At 39.8% G+C, this 20916-nt stretch overlaps 1 long non-coding RNA gene across 2 annotated transcripts in view; it reads right to left on the reverse strand.

Moving 5' to 3' along the window:
• LOC128314040 (uncharacterized) overlaps positions 1-20916 on the reverse strand; it is a 158492-nt gene that overhangs the window by 134961 nt on the left and 2615 nt on the right. The window lies entirely within an intron of this gene.

Raw genomic sequence — 20916 nt, forward strand, 5'->3', positions numbered from 1 at the left:
CTACCAGATACCTGCATAGAGGCTTACAGGAATACAGATAATCAAATATGGGGGGGGGGCAGGGATGGAGGGGCCCCTGGGTGGCTTAGTCGGTTAAGCTTCTGACTCTTGATTTTGGCTCAGGTCCTGATCTCATGGTTCATGAGTTTGAGCCCCACATCAGGCTTATGCTGACTGTGGAGCCTATTTGGGATTCTCTCTCTTTCCCTCTCTTTCTCTCAAAAATAAATAAATAAACTTAAAAAAAAAATATCAAATATCATTCCTGATCTTAAGATTACTACCTGGCTGGGAAAAGCAATCATAATCAGATTAATATGGTTGAGGAGAAATAAGTTCATGCCCAAACAGGTTGATTGTTTGGAGTAGGGGTAGACTCCTTTGGAGCTAAGGTAGACAACCGTGTCAGTAACAAGAATGAGCTTGAGATGATCAAAATGCTTCCCATCTAGCTGTTTGGTAGTATAACCTGTCTCTCAGGCAAATCCCAACTGTCCTACCAGATCCCTCCAGAGCTGCAATTTTACTCCTTTTCTTCAGGAGGAACTAAGCTGTCTGGGATGCTCAGTTTACAGAAATGGCTTATGGAGCTTTAAGATGGACATGATTTCTATCTTTTTAAAAAACTAATTCTACCTTACTCACAATCCAATGCAAGTTCCTCCAGACCTAAGGAAATAGTTTTCAAAGCATATTTTAAGGGTCTCTTACATCAAAATCAACTAGGTACATGTTAAAATTAAGTTTTCTGGACTGTACTAACCTCTAAGACCTACTAAACTGGTAGAATAGCTCAAGAATCTTAATTTTAATAAGTATCTCAGGTTGTTATGCCTCTACCACCAACAGTTTGATAACCTGTGTTAAGGGGCTTTGTTTATTTTTTTTGGCATCTTCCTAACCTTATTCTTACCAATTAAATCTATATTAAGAATCATCCTGGCTCGGGGGCACCTGGGTGGCTCAGTTGGTAAGCATCTGACTTTGGCTCAAATTGTGATCTCATGGTTCATGATTTTGAGTCCCACATCTGGTGAGCATGAGCCCCACATTGGGTAAAACATGAGCCCTGCTTTGGGTAAAACATGAGCCCTGCTTCAGGTGAACCCCACTTCTCTCCCTTTCTCTCTCTCTCTCCCTCTGCCCTTCCTGGGATTCTCTCTCTCTCTCTCTGCCCCTTGTTCACTTGCGCCCTCTCTCTGTTTCTCAAAAAAAAAAAAAAAAAAGAATCCTCCCTGCTAGTTACGTTGTTTTCTATGTTGCAGGAATTACTAGCCCCAAGGCCCTTGGATTTCTACAAAACCCCTGGATGGACTTCAAGACAAAATCCCCTGAACATATACGCAGAATTGTATGCAAGGGTATGTTTTTTTCTGGGGTAAGATTCCATAGATATCTTCAGATTATCAAAGGAGCTCCAAGACATAAAATAGTCAACCCACTGCTTTATGGAACTGATTATATGTAAACCCTAGGTCCCCATTGTTGAAATTAGTTTCCCCATGGAATCAATACATGCATGGATACAAAGCAACCTAAGCAACAGAATTCTCAAGCTAATAAAATGAATCAACATTTATTGAGCATCCTGGGTGATTATGATGCAGTGAACACATATTCATTTCTCACAACAACTCTTCAGCTCCTTACAGTGGAAAGTAGCATTATCGCTATTTATGTTCCTAATAACAATAATTTATCGAGCATTTACTATTTGCCAAATTTATTCTAAGCACTTCGCATAGAGAAGCTCATTTATATCTTACAACACCTCTATAGCTAAAGTGGGTTCTACTATTACCTTCATTTTACAGATGAGGAAACTGAGACTTCCCATGAACTCCTTTCCCCTCATTTCCACATCCTTAATAACAATAATAGCAAAAGCAGTAGTAGTAGTAATAATAATAATAATAATAATAATAATAGCTAACTTTAATTGAACTCGTTATGTGCCAGGTACTATTCAAAGCACTCGTTTTAGAGAAGAGGAACCTGAGGCCCAAAAAAGCTTAGTAGCCTTTCCAAAGCCAGCCAACCAGCAGTAAGTAGAGAGAGCCAGGATTCAAGTTCCAGCCTGCCCAGAGAGCCCACATCCATCAGGCTCTCTACTATCACAAGTTCTGGACTCTGCCTTACTGAGGAATTAGTGATCAGGAGGGCCTGAGTTTCCGTGGATGCGCCTCTCCAGTCTAATGGATTTCTTTTCTTTCCTCTTTTAAAGCTCGATTTACACGACAGGCTGCTGGGACTAGCCCTCCCCCCAAGTTTCCACCGGCATCCTACTGCCACCTTGCACTGCAGATGAATCCCAGGTGACAGTACACCCAGCCACGCTCGCTCGCTCACTCGGCTCTACCCGGGTTCCCAGACCACACAAGGTCACACCAGTTGCTCCGGGATGTTGGAGCTCTCGGTTACAATCACAGACACAATAGGACCCGACAGCCCTGCCTGCTGGCAGGAGAACTGGGTAGTATCATATTTCAAGTCTTGCCTCTGCCTAATGCTTTGAGACCATTCAGAGCCCGGTTAAAAAAACACAGTCACAACTCTCCTCGAGGCTGGGGCTGTTGATTTTGTTAGGTGAGATCACTTGAGGAATATAAAACGCAAGAGAAAGAGTGGCAAAAAGGAAAAACAATAGGTGGATAGATAGGGTCACACAAAAGTCACAGAGCAGAGGAGGAAGAGCCCAGCACAGCGTTCTGCTCACTTTGAACCTAGGGTTTAAGAACCTAAGGAATTAATTCTTATTTGTTTGAATCCCTTCCCAACTATACAATGTTTACTTGCACAGTGGCTTTTAATTCAGCATGTGTGTGTGTGTGTGTGTATGTGTGTGTGTGTCCGTGTGTGTGTGTCTATAAAAGAGGCTAAACTATGACTCTCTTAAAAAAAAATCTCGACAGAGCAGTGTTTCAGAGCCCAGCATACACACTGCAAAGGTTTTGTGTTCAAAGCACACAACATTCGTATGGCTGACCATCTATTTATGCTGGGCTTTTAATGTTATGCAAGACTTTTCCTTCCTTTATTCACCACTTAGTGACCATGCTGATTCAACATTTTATAGATGCATAAATTTTCCTTTAGAAGCTGTGCCGAGAATGTGCACCTCCCTGGGCCAGTTTCTTATTGAAATCAGATGATGCAGAAAGTATCCTCTCACATTTCGGTGAGAGGCTGCCCCCTAGTGAAAATTTTCAGCTACACATTCAGCCTACAAATTTATTGTTGCAAACACTGCAGAGGTTTCTTGACACAAAGGAGAAATGTCCTTCAGTTGCCAGGGATGTGACAGCGTTGTGTAATTTAACCATCAATCAGATGTTGCTTTCCTTTCAACTTCCCCAGCCTATTTTTGGTACGTCTCGGTGTTCTGTAAAGTTTTCTTTGATATTTCAAGATGTCTCTGATTTTAAAATATACATACAAGATAAATACAAAAACATAATATAAATAAAACATTCTGAAATATAAACAAAAACATCTTCATGAAACAAAGTGAAAGATGATGACCAGTGCCCTTTCCTTGTTGTTTTGACAGTGAGCTGTATGTGTATTTCCATTTCTACTTATTTCATTTGGCTATCTCATGGTATTCTTTCCAATCGAGGGTAGCTACGTAAAGTAAATGATTTTTGCCTTTAGAAGGTGACTGTATCCATATTCTAAATACTTTAGTGGTCAATGCCTCTATTTTTTTTTAATTTTTCAATGTTTATTTATTTTTGAGAGACAGAGAGACAGAGCACGAGCAGGGGAGGGGCAGAGAGAAAGGGAGACACGGAATCCGAAGCAGTCTCCAGGCTCTGAGCTGTCAGCACAGAGCTGGATTCAGGGCTTGAACTCACAAACCGAGCCATGAGATCATGACCTGAGCCAAAGTCAAGAGTCGGACACTTAACTGACTGAGCCACCCAGGCGCCCCACCTCTATTTTTAATTGAAGTCTAACATTTGTCCTCATGCAGGTCTTGGAAATAATTCAGATGAAGCATTCTACATAGTGCCTTACAAGCCTTAACTCGTTACTACAAAATTATCCAGTTAAGACAAAAGTTACTTTGAATGCTAAACAAGAATACGGTTAATGTTTTGTTTATGGATTATTTCTACATTGCTGTACAGAGATGAAATAGTTTTCATGACAAGGTTAAACATAGACTCTCCATTAAAAGCTAGTGTTGAGAAACTTTAAAAAAGTGGCCAATTTGACCTTCTTTGTTATTGTTTCCCCCTCTCCCAGTACTCCCATCTATCTAACATCAGTAGAAACGATACTATGTTGCCTGAACTAACCTTTTTGAAACTTTTAAGACTTAAAGATTAAAAAAATCAGTGACTGTGAACAATTGTTATAACATCTGGGTGTTTGGAAACACTCTGCTTTGCTCTTCTGCTGTCTAATTTTGTACAGATGCCATCCAAGATTAGAATCAAAGGGTGTTCTTCATTTTATTTTGGTGATTCTTCCATGGATTTTAAGCTCTTTAGAATCAAAGTTCTTTTAGTTTCTTCTACTCATGTACACTGATGAATATCCTCCATTTTGTAGGTGGTGAGGACTAATTTGGGTGAAACTCACAACAATGCTATGGCAGAGGTATCAGTATACTCTCTTTAGAGTTAATGAGACTTGGCTCAGAGAAGTTGGGTCACTTTCCCAAGGATACACAGCTCATTAATAGCCATCAGAATTCAAACCCTAACCAGTTGAGGCCAAGCCCTGTGCTCTTTCTCATCAAGATTGTTCTACATCCTGCTTCGGCTTGTTGTTTACTAAATCTTAAAGGCATAGGCCATACTGTCCTTACTTAAGAGAGAAAATTACATCAAGGAAGGCTAAAAAGCCAGGAGGTGCACACAAATGTCAGCATTTCTCTGTTAAGGTCAGTCAGATGTTCTAAATTAAGAAAAGCTACTCTTGTTGATTTGGGGGAAGAATGAATGGGAGCTGTCCCTAAGCAAGTGAGAAGTATTGGTAATGCCTCTCTTCAGGGAGTCTCATTGAGGCTGCACCCTTTTCCCCAGTCGTGAATAAGTTATGAAGGTGAAATTTCTCTACTTACACAAAGACATTGTCATAATGCAAAAGAAGGGGGCTTCAGATAGACATTGCTAAGAGCAGATGGCATTATCTGAAACAACAAACAAACTGCCCCTTGTGGGATTATTGTATCATGGGAGCTCAAAGAGCTGCTCAAACAACAATATCCATAAATTGTGATTCAGAATTGGATTTGAAATTTCACGGCTGAGGGAATATTGGCAATATTTTTTCCTTCGGTTATTAAACTGAGTAGTTGGTTTTTCTTTGTTTTCTTTTTTGCCTTTTTGTTCTTTTGTTGTTTTTTGTTTGTTTTTTCTTTTTTTGGTTTTTTTGTATTTTGGGTGTTGTTTTTTTTTTTTTTTTTTTTTGCTTTCTTTTGTTTTGTTTTGGTCCATTACCTACACTCAGGATGAACAACAACAAATAATTGTTGCTTCTGGAAGTTTCTGAATCTTATAAGAATGTTTAATCTGCCTTTTAAAAAGTCATAGCCAGGTGATCCACAGTTATTTTTCTTTTTAAAAAATATGAATTCAGTTATGCGAAGAAGCAGACAGTGGTCAATGAAGTAATTGTTCAGCAAATATTTACTTGCTGTCTTTGGGAGAAACATCCTTACTTCCCTTCCTGGTGGTTTTCCTTGACCATGTGATTTGCTATGGCCAGAGGAAGGTGGGTGTCAGAATATGCCAGGTGCAAGCCTACGCAGTGAGAGACATCACATTTCTGTGCTCAATCCCCTGGCCCTATCTGTTCACTGACACCTTCATGCTTATTCATAGGACAGAGTCCCAGTAAAAGCCTATTTACTATTATCCTAACAGGCCCTGTTATCTCATTTCCCAGCTACTTTACAGTAGGCAAGGCGAAATTGCTAGATGTAAACTTGCTGGTAACAAGGTAAAAGGTAACTGCATCACAGAAGGAGGAGACAGAAATACCATAAAAAGGTAACACAAGGTTTCAAAATCATAGGAAGCTAGGACAAATTAATAGGAAGATAAAAATCCCTAAGTGTGTCATTTTCCCAATAAGAAATAAATAAAATAGAGGAGTTCAATCAATTCCAAAAAAATTTACTTCGAAAATTGCTTAAATAGTTGTTCTTAGGGTTTTTGGAGTATAGTCCATTTTGAAACACCTGTAAAAAATATGGATTCTCTCTTTGGAAGAAAATGCATGTGAGGAAACACCACAAAATCTTCCATATAATTTTAGGTTGTTCAGTCCCTAGAATTGATTCATGAACACTGGGATTTAAACCACTATTTTAAGATTTAAAAAAAAAACAATTTTACTTCCAGGAGGGGTGTAATTTAATTATCAGAATTTTTTTTATTCTTGTGAAACATAATTCCAGATAAATGAGGCATCCTGGAATTCATAAAGCTATAAATAGGTCTTTGCCAATTACCACCCTATTACAGCATAGACTGGCCCTGGAAGAGATTAATGATCTTTACATCTCCTAGGACTTCATGTGATATTCCACATCTCTCAACTTCATTTTTATGAACTTCAAGTTTACAAGAGCTCAATAATTAGATCATTGTTCTATACTTTCATGTCACTGGTCCATTGCTTGTTAGAAAAATAGAAAGCCATTGGATCCATTTTATTCTTTTTGGTAATACAATAAGGGATTTTTTTCCCACATCTGCCCCTTAACTTAAATTTCCTCTGTGAAATATGAGGCATCCATCTTGCTTTTGCTTATGGAAACCTCTACTTTATGAGTAGATATTGAGTTTTCAATGTCAGATCCTTGAACATTTATTTTTCCAACTCCTTATTCTCTCATTCAAAAGAAAAAAAAAAGAGCCCCAAACTGACAGTTATTATTATAGATATCACAACAGTTCACCATTCTGCAGCCACAATTGGTAGTCCAGAGGATCAAATTCACAGATTTTAAAAACCAAGGTGGAAGGATAGCAACGATTCTTAGTAAGATTACTGGCATCATGTGCCATTATGACTAAGAATACCTTAATATTATTACATTTTCAAATCACATTTATATTTTTTTTCAATTATTACATTCCCAAGAAGGGAAGAAACATAACATTAATTGCATGCCTACCATGGACCAGCACTGAATTTGAGTCCTTAAACACTTATCTCATTTAAATCACCATAACACTTTATAAAGTTTGAATTATTATTCCCATTTTACAGATGATGAACCTGAAATCAAAGAAATGACATGACTTGCCCAAGGTCACACTTCATAAGTGACAGTGAAAACTCTTATACCCAGGTTTATCTTATACCCAGGTCATTTCCATTACATCACTGTTAGAGAATAGAAATGACAGGGAGGTTTTGATACCCTTTTTGAAAAAATCTAAAGGATTATCATGTAGAAAAGAGAATAGAATTGTTCTTTGTAAGTCCAAAAGATGGGATTTATAACCAATGTGTGAATATAAGAAGAGGCAGACCTGGGTTCAATGTTAAAAGAATGTTGATGAGTGTCCCTGAGAGGGTACACTGTGCCCACCAAGCTCTGAAATTGATGTTCAAAAATTGAAAATTATTTTTAAAAAAAAACCGACTCGAATACAAAGCTGGGGATCTGAGCAGATAAAACTGCCTTTCGATCACTTACCTTCACGGACCCCCTGCACTGCAACAGCACCACGAGGGGCCTGGGGCAGCCTTACAGATTCCTAGTGACCCCTCAAAACATGGGGAACAAACGAATGCTTTCCCTTAAGGACAACTGTTTGAACACAGCTCAGTGAGGGCTGGAAAAACCATAGGAGCCTTACAGTTAAAGTGAAGAAACTCTGTATTCAGAGCCTGTGTGTCAAGCTGTGGCCCACAGATTCCTGGAGGTCACTGAGGCCCTTTCTGGGCATCCATGAGGTTAAAACTATTTTCATAATAATACCAAGGTATTGTTTGCCTTTTTACTGTGTTGACATTTGCACTAATGATGAAAAAGCAGTAGTGAGTGAATTGCTGGTGCCTTAACACCAAACTAATCTTAGTTGTCTTTGTATTCTTCCTCACCATACACTCCCAGTGTTGTTTATTTTTTATTTTTTGAAGTTATGTATGCCTTTATTGAAAGTATCCTCTTCTCCCTATATTTACCTCTAATTTTTATGTAGTAGTTGCTTTTTTTTTAACATGAAATTTATTGTCAAATTGGTCTCCATACAACACCCAGTGCTCATCCCAGTAACCAATATGATAAATATTGATAGGCATAATCCACAGAAACAAAACTATTGGGCCTTTAATAACTTTTAAGTGTATAAATGACTTCTGAGACCAATGGTTCCTGTTTGAGAATGGCTAGTCCAGGTCAATAATTTGAGATAAATGGGGACTCGGATGGTGTAGTCGTTCCCAATATGAGAAGACTCTATGCCCAGGAACCAGGCAGGATTGTGTATTGCAGTGAGTGCCAACATACTACATTCTCCAGGACCAGATGTCTCTCAGATGCCCTGATACTATGTAAACATGCATGGCATTAAAACCTGCCACCAGAGAGATGGATTTGACTGAAATGCTGAGTTTACAACCTGAAATAATTAAGAAGCCTGGAATTGACCAGATTAACTTTTCTGTCACTAGGTATAATGGCAACAAAAGAGAGACAGTCCTGTCCAGTTGTTGAGAAACAAAGAAAACTATATTGTTTGCAGACCTACTTATATGGCTTTGAAACATCTTAGCTACTGGAGTCAATAACAGCCTCTAAGTAGAAGCCAAATGACCACTGGATAGAAATGATGTAGCGGCTTCAGCTCGAGGGGAGATTAAGACAAGTGCTGGAAGTCCTTTGCCGAATCTTCAGAATTCTACACGTTTGATGTCACAGAACCCCCTGTCAAATAGATAAGGTTTGATTATTCCCATACAGAAAGAGAGACCAAGACCTAGGAGGCACGACTGTACCAGGGGTGGCCAAGAGAGTAGATCCACCAAGTCTCCATTAATGCAACAGAAAATGTGTGATCAACTGGGGAGGCTGAAGTTTGTGAAATAACTTAATTCCCTCTGACGTTCATTGAACAGATATTCACCCCATACTTATCAAGAACAGAGAGAATATTAAGATGAACCAGGATGGTCTCTACTCTCGAGGGACCTCAGTTCAGTTTGGATGGAAGGTATGCTCCACTAAATGTGGAATCTGTGGCATGGAAACAAAGAGCAAAGACAAATTCATTCTGATACTACGAGTTAACGTTGAAATTTCCAACCTTCAGTTACAGGTCAAATAGAAACATTCAATCACTTCTCCATAATCCTCTTCATCCTCTGGCCACCGGGCTGGTTTGAAGACACACACCAGATCTGATGAAATTCAGCAGGTCTTTCTACTCTGCATCTCTGAGGGGGGGGGCCTCCACAGGACTTTGCTACAACCCATCATTCACAGCCCACAATGATATTGGTGCCCAAAGTAATTGTGCAAGTGGTTATTTTTCTTTAAATACTCATGAGAATTGGCAGGAAGGCAATGTATTTTGCATGAGGAAATAACAGTCTGTTAAACCAAATTGCCCCAGCGGTAGTCTCTTTTTCCTCTTTTCCAGGATTCCCGACTTTGTGACTTTGGCTGGTGGATGAAGTGCATTCTTTTCCTGAGATGAGTTCCTATTTCTCAGCTCCATCTCCCGACATGCATCAAGGGTAACCAGCAGCTTTGTATTCTGAAAATACACTTCCTGGCTGCTCTGTCTCATCCAAAGATTGCTATCCCGCTGCTTTTCTAAGTGCAATTAATATTAAAGCCACGAGTGTTATAGATGACTGATTGTACTAAGCTTTATGCTTGGGTCCTAGACACTAAATAAATCACAAATTTTTCTTTTGTTCACTAAGGCATAATCTGTGTTAGGAATTTCAGTCAATCATCTAAAAATATATATACATATTGCAATAGCTGTTATATTTTATATATTGATTATCCCCACCAACACAACCCTCCCCTGCCTTAGAAGAAAAATAAGACACTGTGTCAGTAACATAGTAAAATGAAAAACAGATGTTCATGGTTAATGGTATACCAAAAGAGAACTATGTACATCTGAAAAGGAAGAAAAAAAAGATAACACAAGCCTTGGTATTTGGCTTTAAATGAATATTTGATTCCCCAAAGGTGTGAACTATGGTTTAACAAAAGGAAAGAACTTCTGGGAATGGTGCCCTCTTTCTCCTTCAGATGTGTGAGAATCTAAATGGTTTATTTATACAGAGTACTATGTATTGATTACATTATGTTGAATATTATGTGATACAGTAACCATTAAATGCATTCTGGTTTCTTCTGGTTCTCTTTGGTTCTAAAATAACCTCTCAGTTTTCAGATTGTGATGAAGCAATGTTATTAAAATTGAATTATATAGTTGAGCTATAATTGAATATTTGGTTCCAGCCTAGAAAGAAGTAGTCCAGAAAGACAGCTCTAAATGACAATTGTGTGTGAGTAAAGAGAAATTTGGGATCTTATTCCTCTAGGCAGAGATGTAACACACTAACACCCTCTCAGGGCATCTCTGAGCAAAATGTCAGAGGTATAAAAGTCCCTTGAAAAGACCTGGAAGTATTATTTCTCTTAGGGGGAATGGGAGCTCTAGGAAGGTGAAAACCATGTTTGTGTTGTTCGTCATTTTATCCCCAGAGTCTAACATAATAGTTTATAGGATTAAGTAGGTGATGGGCATTAAGAAGGGCTCTTTTTCAGGATGAGCACTGGATGTCATATGTAGGAGATGAATCACTGGGTTCTACTCCTAACACCAAGACTACACTGTATGTTAACTAACTTGAATTTAAATTTAAAAAAAATAGTACATAGGAGTTGCTCAAAAATTTCCTGTTAAGTGAATGAATGAAAGGAACCACTTAAATGGCAGGGCAACAAACCACAGTGGATCATTGACTCTGACAGTTCCAGAAGAGCTGGAGGTAAAGCCGGCAAGGTGTTGCTGAGCCCTGAGCGACAGAGATGCACGAGAGCTATACTGGAGCTGCCTCCCACTGACCCTTGGGAGCCACCTGAGTGTACCTTTTCCCAACTCTGCATTCAGTGACTTTGAGCTGGCAGCTTGAAATTGGCCCTGGTGGAAGGGAAAGCAGCACAAATCAGCCTTTTTTCTTTTTCTGAAGACAGCCATTTTTCTGGCACGCCACTGGCTTATATAACTACTAAACTTGTGTTACCTCAGAATTCTAACATGAGACAGTCCTCCGAACCCTGACCAAAACAAGGGGTAAAAGAAGGGTAAAACTGGACCAGAGACGATGAAGATGAAGGGCCTTCCCACCCTCCTTACAAGTGATGAAAAGTCTTCTGATTTATCACTGGGGAAGTTAAAATCATCTAGAAAGTTCTCAAATATCCCAAGAATCCTGGTTTTCTTTCTCTTTCAGTCCACAAGAGCTCATAATTTCAAATGTTGAATTGAGAACCCAGCCTCCCTTCGGGCCTAAATTTAATGGCTTGTTTTTTAACTGAACAAATATTTGTTGAGTGCTCACCACATGCCAGGCATGAGGGTAAAAACTATAGTGTATCATTTGCAAAAGAGCCCCAATTCTCCGCTCCCCCTATATCCAAACCCTTTGTAATTTGACTTTTCAGTCTCTCTACAAGGGGGCAAAGTTTATTTCTCCACCCCTTGAATCTGATCTAGTCTTGAAATTTGCTTTGGCCAACTGAATACAGAGGAAATGAGTATGCTAAGTCTGAACTTAGTCTCAAGAGGTCTTATCCCCCTCACCCTTGTCTTTGCCTTGAGATACAGAATGCACACAGCCAAGTCATCCAAGCCAAATTTATTCTAGATTGTCCAACCCCCAATCAACCCTAGAGCTAACTGAAAACATAAGAATAAGCCCATCTGAGATCAATGAGCTTCACCCAGAACAACAGAACTGAGTCTGGCCAATCTTGGAGATTCTTGTGAAATCATAAATGATAAATGTTGTTCCTTTAAATAATTTATTGAGGTGAAATTTACATAATTCAAAAGTAACTGTTTTAAAATGAACAATTCAGTAGTATTTAGAACATTCACAATGTTCTATCACCTCTATCTAGTTCCAAAGCATTTTTGCCACCCAAAAGGAAACTCTGCATCCATTGAGCATTTTCTCCCCCATTTTTCCCCTCCTTGTAGCCCCTGGCAATCACTAATCTGCATTCCATCTCTATGGATTTACCTCTCCTGGGTATTTCACATAAATGGGATCATACAGTATGTGCCATTTTATACCTAGCATAGTATTTTGGGGGCTCATCCACATTGTAGCCCATATCCATACTTCATTCTTCCTTGTGGCTGAATATTACTCCATTGTATGTATATACCACAATTTTTTTTTTACCCATTATCCAGCTGTTGGACATATGGGATGTTTCCACCTTTGAATGTGCATGTCCATACACTTGTTTGAGTACCTGTTCCTGTTACTTGGGGTATATTCCTAGGAGTGGAATTGTAAGATCATCTATATTCTATGCTTAACTTTTTGAGGAGACATCAGACTGCTCCTCACAGCAGCTGAACTGCTTTACATTCCCACAAACAATGTATGAACATTCCAGTTTTTCCACATGCTTGCCAACACCTGTTTTCCTTTTTATTATTATTATCATAGCCATGCTAATGGGTATGAAGTGGTACTTCATTATGATCTTGATTTTTATCTCCCTAATGGCTAAAAATATTGACCATCTCCTCATATGACAGTGAAATTTTAGAGTGGTTTATTATGTAGCATTACCTAACTAATGGGGGGGGGGGGAAACAGGTAAGCAAAATCAGAATGCCATGCCCTCATGAGGCAAACAGTCTAGTAATAGTGACAGACTATAAACCGAATAATTATACAAATGAAGGCATAGCCAAAACTTTGGTTAGTGCTATGAAGGAGAGGTCTTCAGCAGGCTGAGAGCACACAGGAGACCTGAAGTGGAATGTCATGGAAGGTTCTTCTGAAGAAATGACCATTGGACTAAGATCTAAAGAATGAGTAGGACTTAACCAGATCAAGAAGGGAATGAAAGGAACATGTAAAAATACTGGGAGGGAGTATGGCAAAAGGAAGGGTTGAATGAGAGCCAGTGTGACCCGAAGAAGACAATGCTAAAGAAACCAAAGATACAGGTAAAAGATGAGGCAGGAAATATAAGTGGAGACTAGACCATGTAGGGCCTTGAAGGTCAAGAGAAGGAATTTATCTTTGTCCAAGAGCAGTGGGATACCATTAAGGTTTTTAAACAGTGTGGTGACACAAAACAAATGTATGTTTTAAAAAGATGATTATCATTACAGGCTTGAAAATATATTGAAGGAGGGAAAGAGTATAAGGTGGAAAATCATTCAGGAGATTATTGTAATGGAGCAGAAACTTTGATTTGGCAGTGGTGGTAAATATGGATAGGTGAAAGTATTCAAAAGGTGTTTCCATAAATTCACCTGGCCTTAGAGATGGATTGAATAAAAGGAGAAACAAGATACCACAGATGACACCTGGGTTTCTAACTTGAGTAAATGGATATAAGATGTTGCTCCTCTATTGAGACTGGAAACACAGATTGAGCACTACATTTGGGACCAAAGATCTAGAGTTTGGTTTTAGATATGTTGAGTGTGAAGTGTCCTCTAAGTGGAGCTGTTCAGGGGCAATTACACATACAAGTCTGATGCGTAAGTGAAAAGTTAGGCTAGGGATACAAATTTGTGAATCATGTACATGGTGGGGAAAATTGAAGCCTTGGATGTGGATGAGATCTTGTAGGAAGAGAATGGAGAATGTCAGCAGAGGAAAGCCAGGACTGAAGCTTAAGGGTCCAGTTGTCTGTGGGGAGGAAGATGAGCCTGAAAGAGAGACTGAAACAAGGCACCTGGAAAGATAAGTGTAAAGCTGGAGTCACAGAAGCAGAGAAGCCAGTGTTTGAGATAAGCAGCATGGTGCGCATTGAAATGCTGATGAGAATTCAAGTCAAACAAGGACCAAAATGCGTCAACGGATTTGTGACAATCGTGTACTGAGCAAGAGCTTGAGCAAGAGCTGTTTCTGTGGAAGTGGCAGGAGCCAGGAAGGGTGAACTGAGAAATGAGTGGAAGGTGAGTAACTCTTTAGAAGTACTTTGACAGTTACAACACCATCTTCCTGAGCTCATCACATCCAATCACTCACAAGTCACTGGTCAGGGTCCATTCTGAGATTTCTTGCCAGCAACTCATTCTGAGTCCTGCCTAGCCTAGGCTTGTTTGGAGGTTAAAGGAGACTCCCATTCCAAGTCTCACTGAGCAGAAGACTGTCTCTCTCTTGGAGAGGGAGTAATTTTAATATATTAGAGTATGAAGTGACATTTGCTGTAAATAGTAATTTAGTCTAAATAGAATCCAACTTGAAAGGATACAGAACTCTTGTTAAGTCAGATAAGTTTCTTTAGTGTGCCAAAAATTATCTGGACTAGAGAAAATTCTAGCCGAGTATGAACTATATCTCCATTCAACAAGCATCTATTGAGCTTCATAACATTGTCTCCTAAAGGGTAGAGATGCACAGTAAAATAAGATACAGCCATTTTTCCCAAGGAATTTATAATATAAAAGGGAAGACAGAGAAATAGACTAGTGGTTACATTGTGGAGTGGTAAGTGTTCTCCGAAAGCAAACACAGGAAGGGGAAACTCGATCACACCGAGGTTCCAGGGAAGTCTTCTGGTAGACATCCTTCTCAAGTGATATTTTGAAGGGTGAATAGATAAGTTTGGAGGATGAAGAAGAAGAGCAGGACAGTAAAGGGTCTTCTAGGTAGAGAGAACAGGCTGTGCAAAGGCCCAAAGGCAGAAAGCAGCATGGTGCATTAGGAAACTCAACATAGCATATCAGGAAAACAAGGAGATAGAGGTAAGCCTTGCCAGAGCATGAATAACTCTGTATATTAGTGTGTGAGTCAAGAATCTTTTGGTTTTAGGTCTTAGGAAAAACAATTCAAATAGCTTAAATAACAAAATTTGGAATGCAGTGACGCCAGTTACTAGGGAGTTCAAGAGGTAAATTATTTTTCCAGTACAGCTGGTTACAGGACTCATAAGGAATCTCTTTTCAACTCCCAACCTAACTCCCGTTGGCTTAGATCTTATGCCCATCCCTCAACTAATCTCTAATAGTATTACTGGTCAGGCCTGGGTCAGATGCCCACTCAGTTACATGGAATTTAGTCAAATCCATCCAAACTATGTGGATTGAGAGTGGGGCATGAAAAAATCATAGGTGTTTAGCTGACCATGCAAAGGACTTTAAACTTTATCCTAAGGACAAGGGCAGTCACTGAAGGATTGCAAACAGGACAGTGGAACGATGAGGTTTTCATTTCAGAAAAATCTATGTAGCACTATAAAGCAAATGGGTCAGAGGAATTCAAATTCAAGGCAATTAGAGCTCCTATAGTTGTCCAAGGGATAGTGGTTAGACCTGAGCAATGGCCATGAGGACAGGAAATCATCTTCCCTTCATGGAATCATTAAAAAATCTATCAGCCAGCCACAATGACATGGATTTTTTTTTCCAGTTTCCACCTAGATTTTAGGCAGCAGGAGTCTAAGATATCAGAGATACAAGTCAGGAATGGTTCTTTGCTGGCAGACACCTCTAAAGGAATAGGCCAGATTTCAAATCCATCAGCTGCCTTGACTCTATGACTCTATATGGATTCAGGACAACTCAACCACACATGCTTATGCTTCCTGTTACCAGTATAAGGGTCCTTATATTTAAGGATACAGTGTGTTTCTTTACAAGCATCTGAAGAGTTATCCTCCAATTTATTCAACTGGAAATAGAAACAGGAGCAATGAAGAGTCATTGCCTATCCCTGATTTCAGTTTGGGGCATCAGCCCACACAACATTGCCTTAGATTTATGGGAAAATTCTACATATGGTGGTGTTAAATATATACAGTATCTTCAGCTTACAAAAGCACTTTCTGATATGTTAATTCATTGAATCTTTCCAGCAACTCTATGAGATAGGCAGTAGCATCCCCATTTATAAAGAATCAGAAGCTCAGGAAGGGGAAGTGAATTGCCCTGGGTTATGTGCTAGTAAGTCACTGGTCAGGGAGGACAGGTCTTTGGGTGAGAGTCCTATATCTTCTATGAAACCTACTTTTAAAAAAATTTTTTTAATGCTTATTTATTTTTGAGAGAGCGAGAGAGAGACAGAATATGGGCAGGGGAGGGGCAGAGAGAATAGGAGACACAGAATCTGAAGCAGGCTCCAGGCTCTGAGCTGTCAGCACAGAGCCTGACACGGGGCTCTAACTCCCGGACCGTGAGATCATGATCTGAGCCAGTCAGTTGCTTAACTAACTGAGCCACCCAGGTGCCCCATGTGAAACCTACTTTTGAGTAATCGTTGTGAACAAAGACTCTGAAGCCAAATTATCAAGTTTGAAATCTTAGCTTGCTATTGACTACCTGAGTGTTTTAAGCAGCATATTTTATACATCACCAGCCCTCAGTCTCCTGAACTGTAAATAGAAATTTGAAAAGAAAAATCTGGTTGACAGGGTTGTTGTGAGGATTAATTGAGTAAATAAAAATAAATAAGGTGACCTTATAATACATTGTCTAAAATAAAATACTTCCAAAAGTGAAAAGGAGCACTAAAAATAAGTAAAATACATGTTATTTCTGAAATATTTATTTACTGATCAACAACCTTTTTTTATTTAGTGGTGGATCTATAAAATAGTGCTATTCAAAATGATTTCAGAAATAAATTTTTTCAAAGAAAATAAAATAACACATATCTGTACACATTAAAACCAAAAAACATTTTTTTGAACTTCTTTATGTCGATTTTCTGAACATTTAGAAAAATGATAGAAGCAGAATACTCATTCCTGGCACAGAGTCACGTATTTTAAACAGTTTCTTAACCATATTTGTCGCCAGTCCCCGTAGGCTAGTAGCTTCTCTCCCAGGTCTTGGCATGTCTGCCTAGTCACCAAGCGGCCAGTAGGAACAACAAATGGTATCCTGTCCCCTAACTCCACCCAGCCTGGAAAGAGTCAGCTGTCCCTACGTGCTCCTGCCTGGGAGCACTTCATTTTAACAGTGAGCGTTCTGAACGCAGACCATGAAAAGTAAGCGCTACTTATGTGGTGTCTGGAAGATGCTGGAAAAAACGAGATGGGATCATCATTGGTTGATTCTGTCATAGGTTAGCAAAGCAATGCTAGAAAGTTATTCTGACTTATGTTAATGCAGCTATCAATAAAAATACTGTTAAAAGATGAAAAATCCGAGATCAATGCTACACTGACCAGAATACCCCAGGGCTCCCTTCAGGTAAACTGGCCGTATAGTCACCTAAAAATAAAGCACCAGAACAGAGTCTGGCTCACAGTAAGCGCTGAGTAAGTACTAGCTATTTATATTGGTTTAGCCCTGATTGTTGCTGTTATCCATTTCTGTGCATTTACTATCAACAATGTGCTGTGCTTTATAAACATCATCTTGTTTAATTTTTCCCAAACCTCCCCTTTTTGCATTTATTTACTTTATTTACACTAACTTGCTCTTCCTATTCCCTATTCCAGTAGCATTTTTAGTAAGAAGCACAATGTATTAGACAAAATGTATGCACTAAATATAGATTCCAGATGTTTCCTATATGTTAGTCACCTCCAATGCAATACTCTGAACTCCGAGGTCACAGGCAAATGGATCAATCACAGTTCTCAGATAGAAGCAATAGGAACCAACTCTGACTAATTAAAGCAGAAAAAGGAACTTATTAAAATGTATTATGTAGGGCACAGAATCTTCAGGAGGTCTGGAAAATTAGGCTTAGAGGCTATACAGCCAAAAATGAGGCCACAGATCCCACCACAGAACTGGTCGGTCTTGTGAAGACAAATTCCCAGCATCAATGGACACAGCCCTCCCAATGCACACCTCCAACAGCCCCATTGCTGGACACTGGACACTGCAAATAGAACTGTTGCCACAACCACCTCAGAAACCTCTGTGTTGCAGCCGCTGTGACCACCACCCTCCCTAGGGTAAAATTCAAGTGTTCTAGGTTTCTTTGTTTCAACTGGCTTCCAAAAAAGGGGTCACTGCGCCCAGATGGTAGAATCGAGAGATCTTGGTCTGCTCGGGCTGCTGTAAGAAAATACCGTGGACTGGGTGGCTTAAACATCAAACATTTACTTCTCGCAGGTCTAGGAACTAGCAGATTTGGTTTCTGGTGACAGCCCTCTTCCTAGCTTGCAGAGAGCTCCCTTCTTGCTGTGTGATCACATGGCAGAGAGAGAGGGAGAGAGAGAGAGCAAGAGAGAGAGAGAACAAGCTCTCTGGTCTCTTACAAAGACACTAAGCCCATCATGGGTTCCCACCTTCATGACCTCTTCCAAACCTAATTATCTCCCAAAGGCCCCACCTCCAAATATCATTACATTGGGGGTTAGGGCTTCAATATATGAATTTTGAGGAGACCCAATTGTTCAGTCCATAGCACCAAGTCATATGCCCATGCTCCAGTTGTAGAAAAGGCCAGGAAAACAAGCAATTGGCATCTTCACATTCTTTGGCGATAGGAAGATGTTGCTTCATAAGATGAAAACTCCCCACACATAGGTAGAGAGTTAAGCACTGGACACTCAAAAATCATGACAAATGTCTTCTATAGCTATGGCTTGCATTTCTTTCATATCCTTCTCAGAACTGAGCACCATCAAACCCTGAAGTTGCTGACATCATAAATTATCACTGACATTATAAATTACGAATGTGATGCCATGGGGACCAATTTAATTAATTAATTAATTAATTGCCTCTAGCAATACAGAAGTTCAAAGTAGTCTACAAATTTCCTGATAAACTCAGAAAAAAGGAGATAACTATACCTACTGTAAATTGCTTTGGTCTCTTTCCTTTAAAGCAAAGTAAGAAAAAAGTAATAGAAGGGAAAATGTGTCTCTGTATCCATTAATTAAATGACTGCTTCCCAGTAGAACACTTGACACCTTAATAGTCATGTTCAATTAAACCTCAAATCTTTCCCACCAGATCCTCCTGATTCAAGACTACTGAAGCAACAGGCATCAGGGTATGCCATCTTTAGTATCAGTGCTGAGCAAAAAACACAACAGAAACGATCATAAAAAATCCCAAGGATCATAATCCAAAGAAAAGCTGAAGAATACAAAACATACAAGTTGACCCCGAACAACTTGAAATGAAAGATTTCAACTGTCACTCATCATACCAGCCAAGGCTGTAATACTAACTGAGACATGTGACTTAATAAGCGGTTGGGAATCATTCCCAGACACCAGGCACCTGCCTTTCATGGTTCCCATGCTAGACTCTGAGAACTCACCAAACACTTACATGCCAGGCACTTTTCTTGGTACTTTGATGACAAATCAAAGTACATAAAATGTCATCCCTAATGCCCCCCAGACTTATAATCTATAGGAAATGAGACATCAAGAATTCAAACTGCTGTAGATAGATAGAACATAATAGATGCCCTAAGGGCTGCACCAAGTGCATGAGGATTCAGTGCAGGGAAAGAACAAGGGACTCAAGAAAGGCAAATGGCAGGACAGAACACAATTCCAAAGCCTCCTTCACAACTGAAAGTCATTTTCACAGGTTATTAAAGAGCGGTAAGGCTAGACCAGATCCTATTACTTACCCAGGACAACCCCCTCTTCTTTGCACTTAAACAAAGGGAAGCTTTCAACTAAGTGAGCAGCAATGCCAGAACTAGAATGCAGACTTCCTGACTCCAGAACCTGTGTGAATCCTCCATAATCATGAGACACTTAAGGAAAAGGAATCTTTCCTGTCCTTTCCTGTCCACATAAACACCACTTGTGTCTTTATACCTAAATATGGAGAAAGGCCATTTGATCTTGGCACGTGGTGGCGTGGCACTGAGGTGCAAATGTTTGGGGAGGAGGGTGATCACAGGGACTCTGAGAGACTGACCTGGTATCTTGCAGAGACAACTGCTTAGCTTAGCAGAGACACTGACAGACACACTGTTGTATAAAAGCCCCTCAGCACAGAAGTTCCGAGACAGTTGGGAGGGGTGCACAGATTGCCAGCCTCTCATCCAGGGGACTGAGGCTCTGAAGTGAGAATTGAAAATTCAATCTGAAATTGAGCTGATTTGGCTATAGTCCTGCCCGAGCAGGTATGAACTCAGGTGTCTCAGCTTCATGATGTCGTCAGGTGACACCCAAGGACACAGTGTGGGGTAAGCTTGGCAGCAGCATGGGAAAACATGAGAACACCACACACCTTGTCCACAGCCAAGAAATCAGAGCCACAGAGGCTTAATTGGGCTTTGAAATGAGTACTTCACGAAGGGGGAGGTTGATTCCCCTTTGGTTCTGTTCTTTCCAACTCTGGCAAAAGATTCTGCCCAGTAATTAGCTGGTAATATTCCACATCATTTCCTTCCCAGGAAGCTTCAGAGCTTCATATACCCTTGATACACTCATGCTAATTTTTGGGTTTTTTTTCTACTCTCTGGGCCTGGTGTTTTTCCTGTTTTTGTTTTGTTTTGTTTTGTTTATTGTTTGTTTTTGGTCCCCAAAGAAGTTCATAGTCCTCATTCACTAATCTAATGGAGACTCCTCTCTTGATTTCACATATTTTCTTTCTTTGATATCATGACCATGAACCAGCTGTTAACATGTACCGTGACCTCAGGCTGGAGTTTGTTCCTAGGTCTCCATAATGTCACTAAGCTACTTGCTGGAATGTAGTAGACATAGAAATGCCTGTGTCGTCACCCCATTGGCATAAAGAGTTGTGACTGCTTTGGTCTCAGTCCTGCTAGCACTTT

This window comes from Acinonyx jubatus, chromosome C1 (assembly GCF_027475565.1).
Source record: "Acinonyx jubatus isolate Ajub_Pintada_27869175 chromosome C1, VMU_Ajub_asm_v1.0, whole genome shotgun sequence".
Taxonomy (NCBI): Eukaryota; Metazoa; Chordata; class Mammalia; order Carnivora; family Felidae; genus Acinonyx; species Acinonyx jubatus.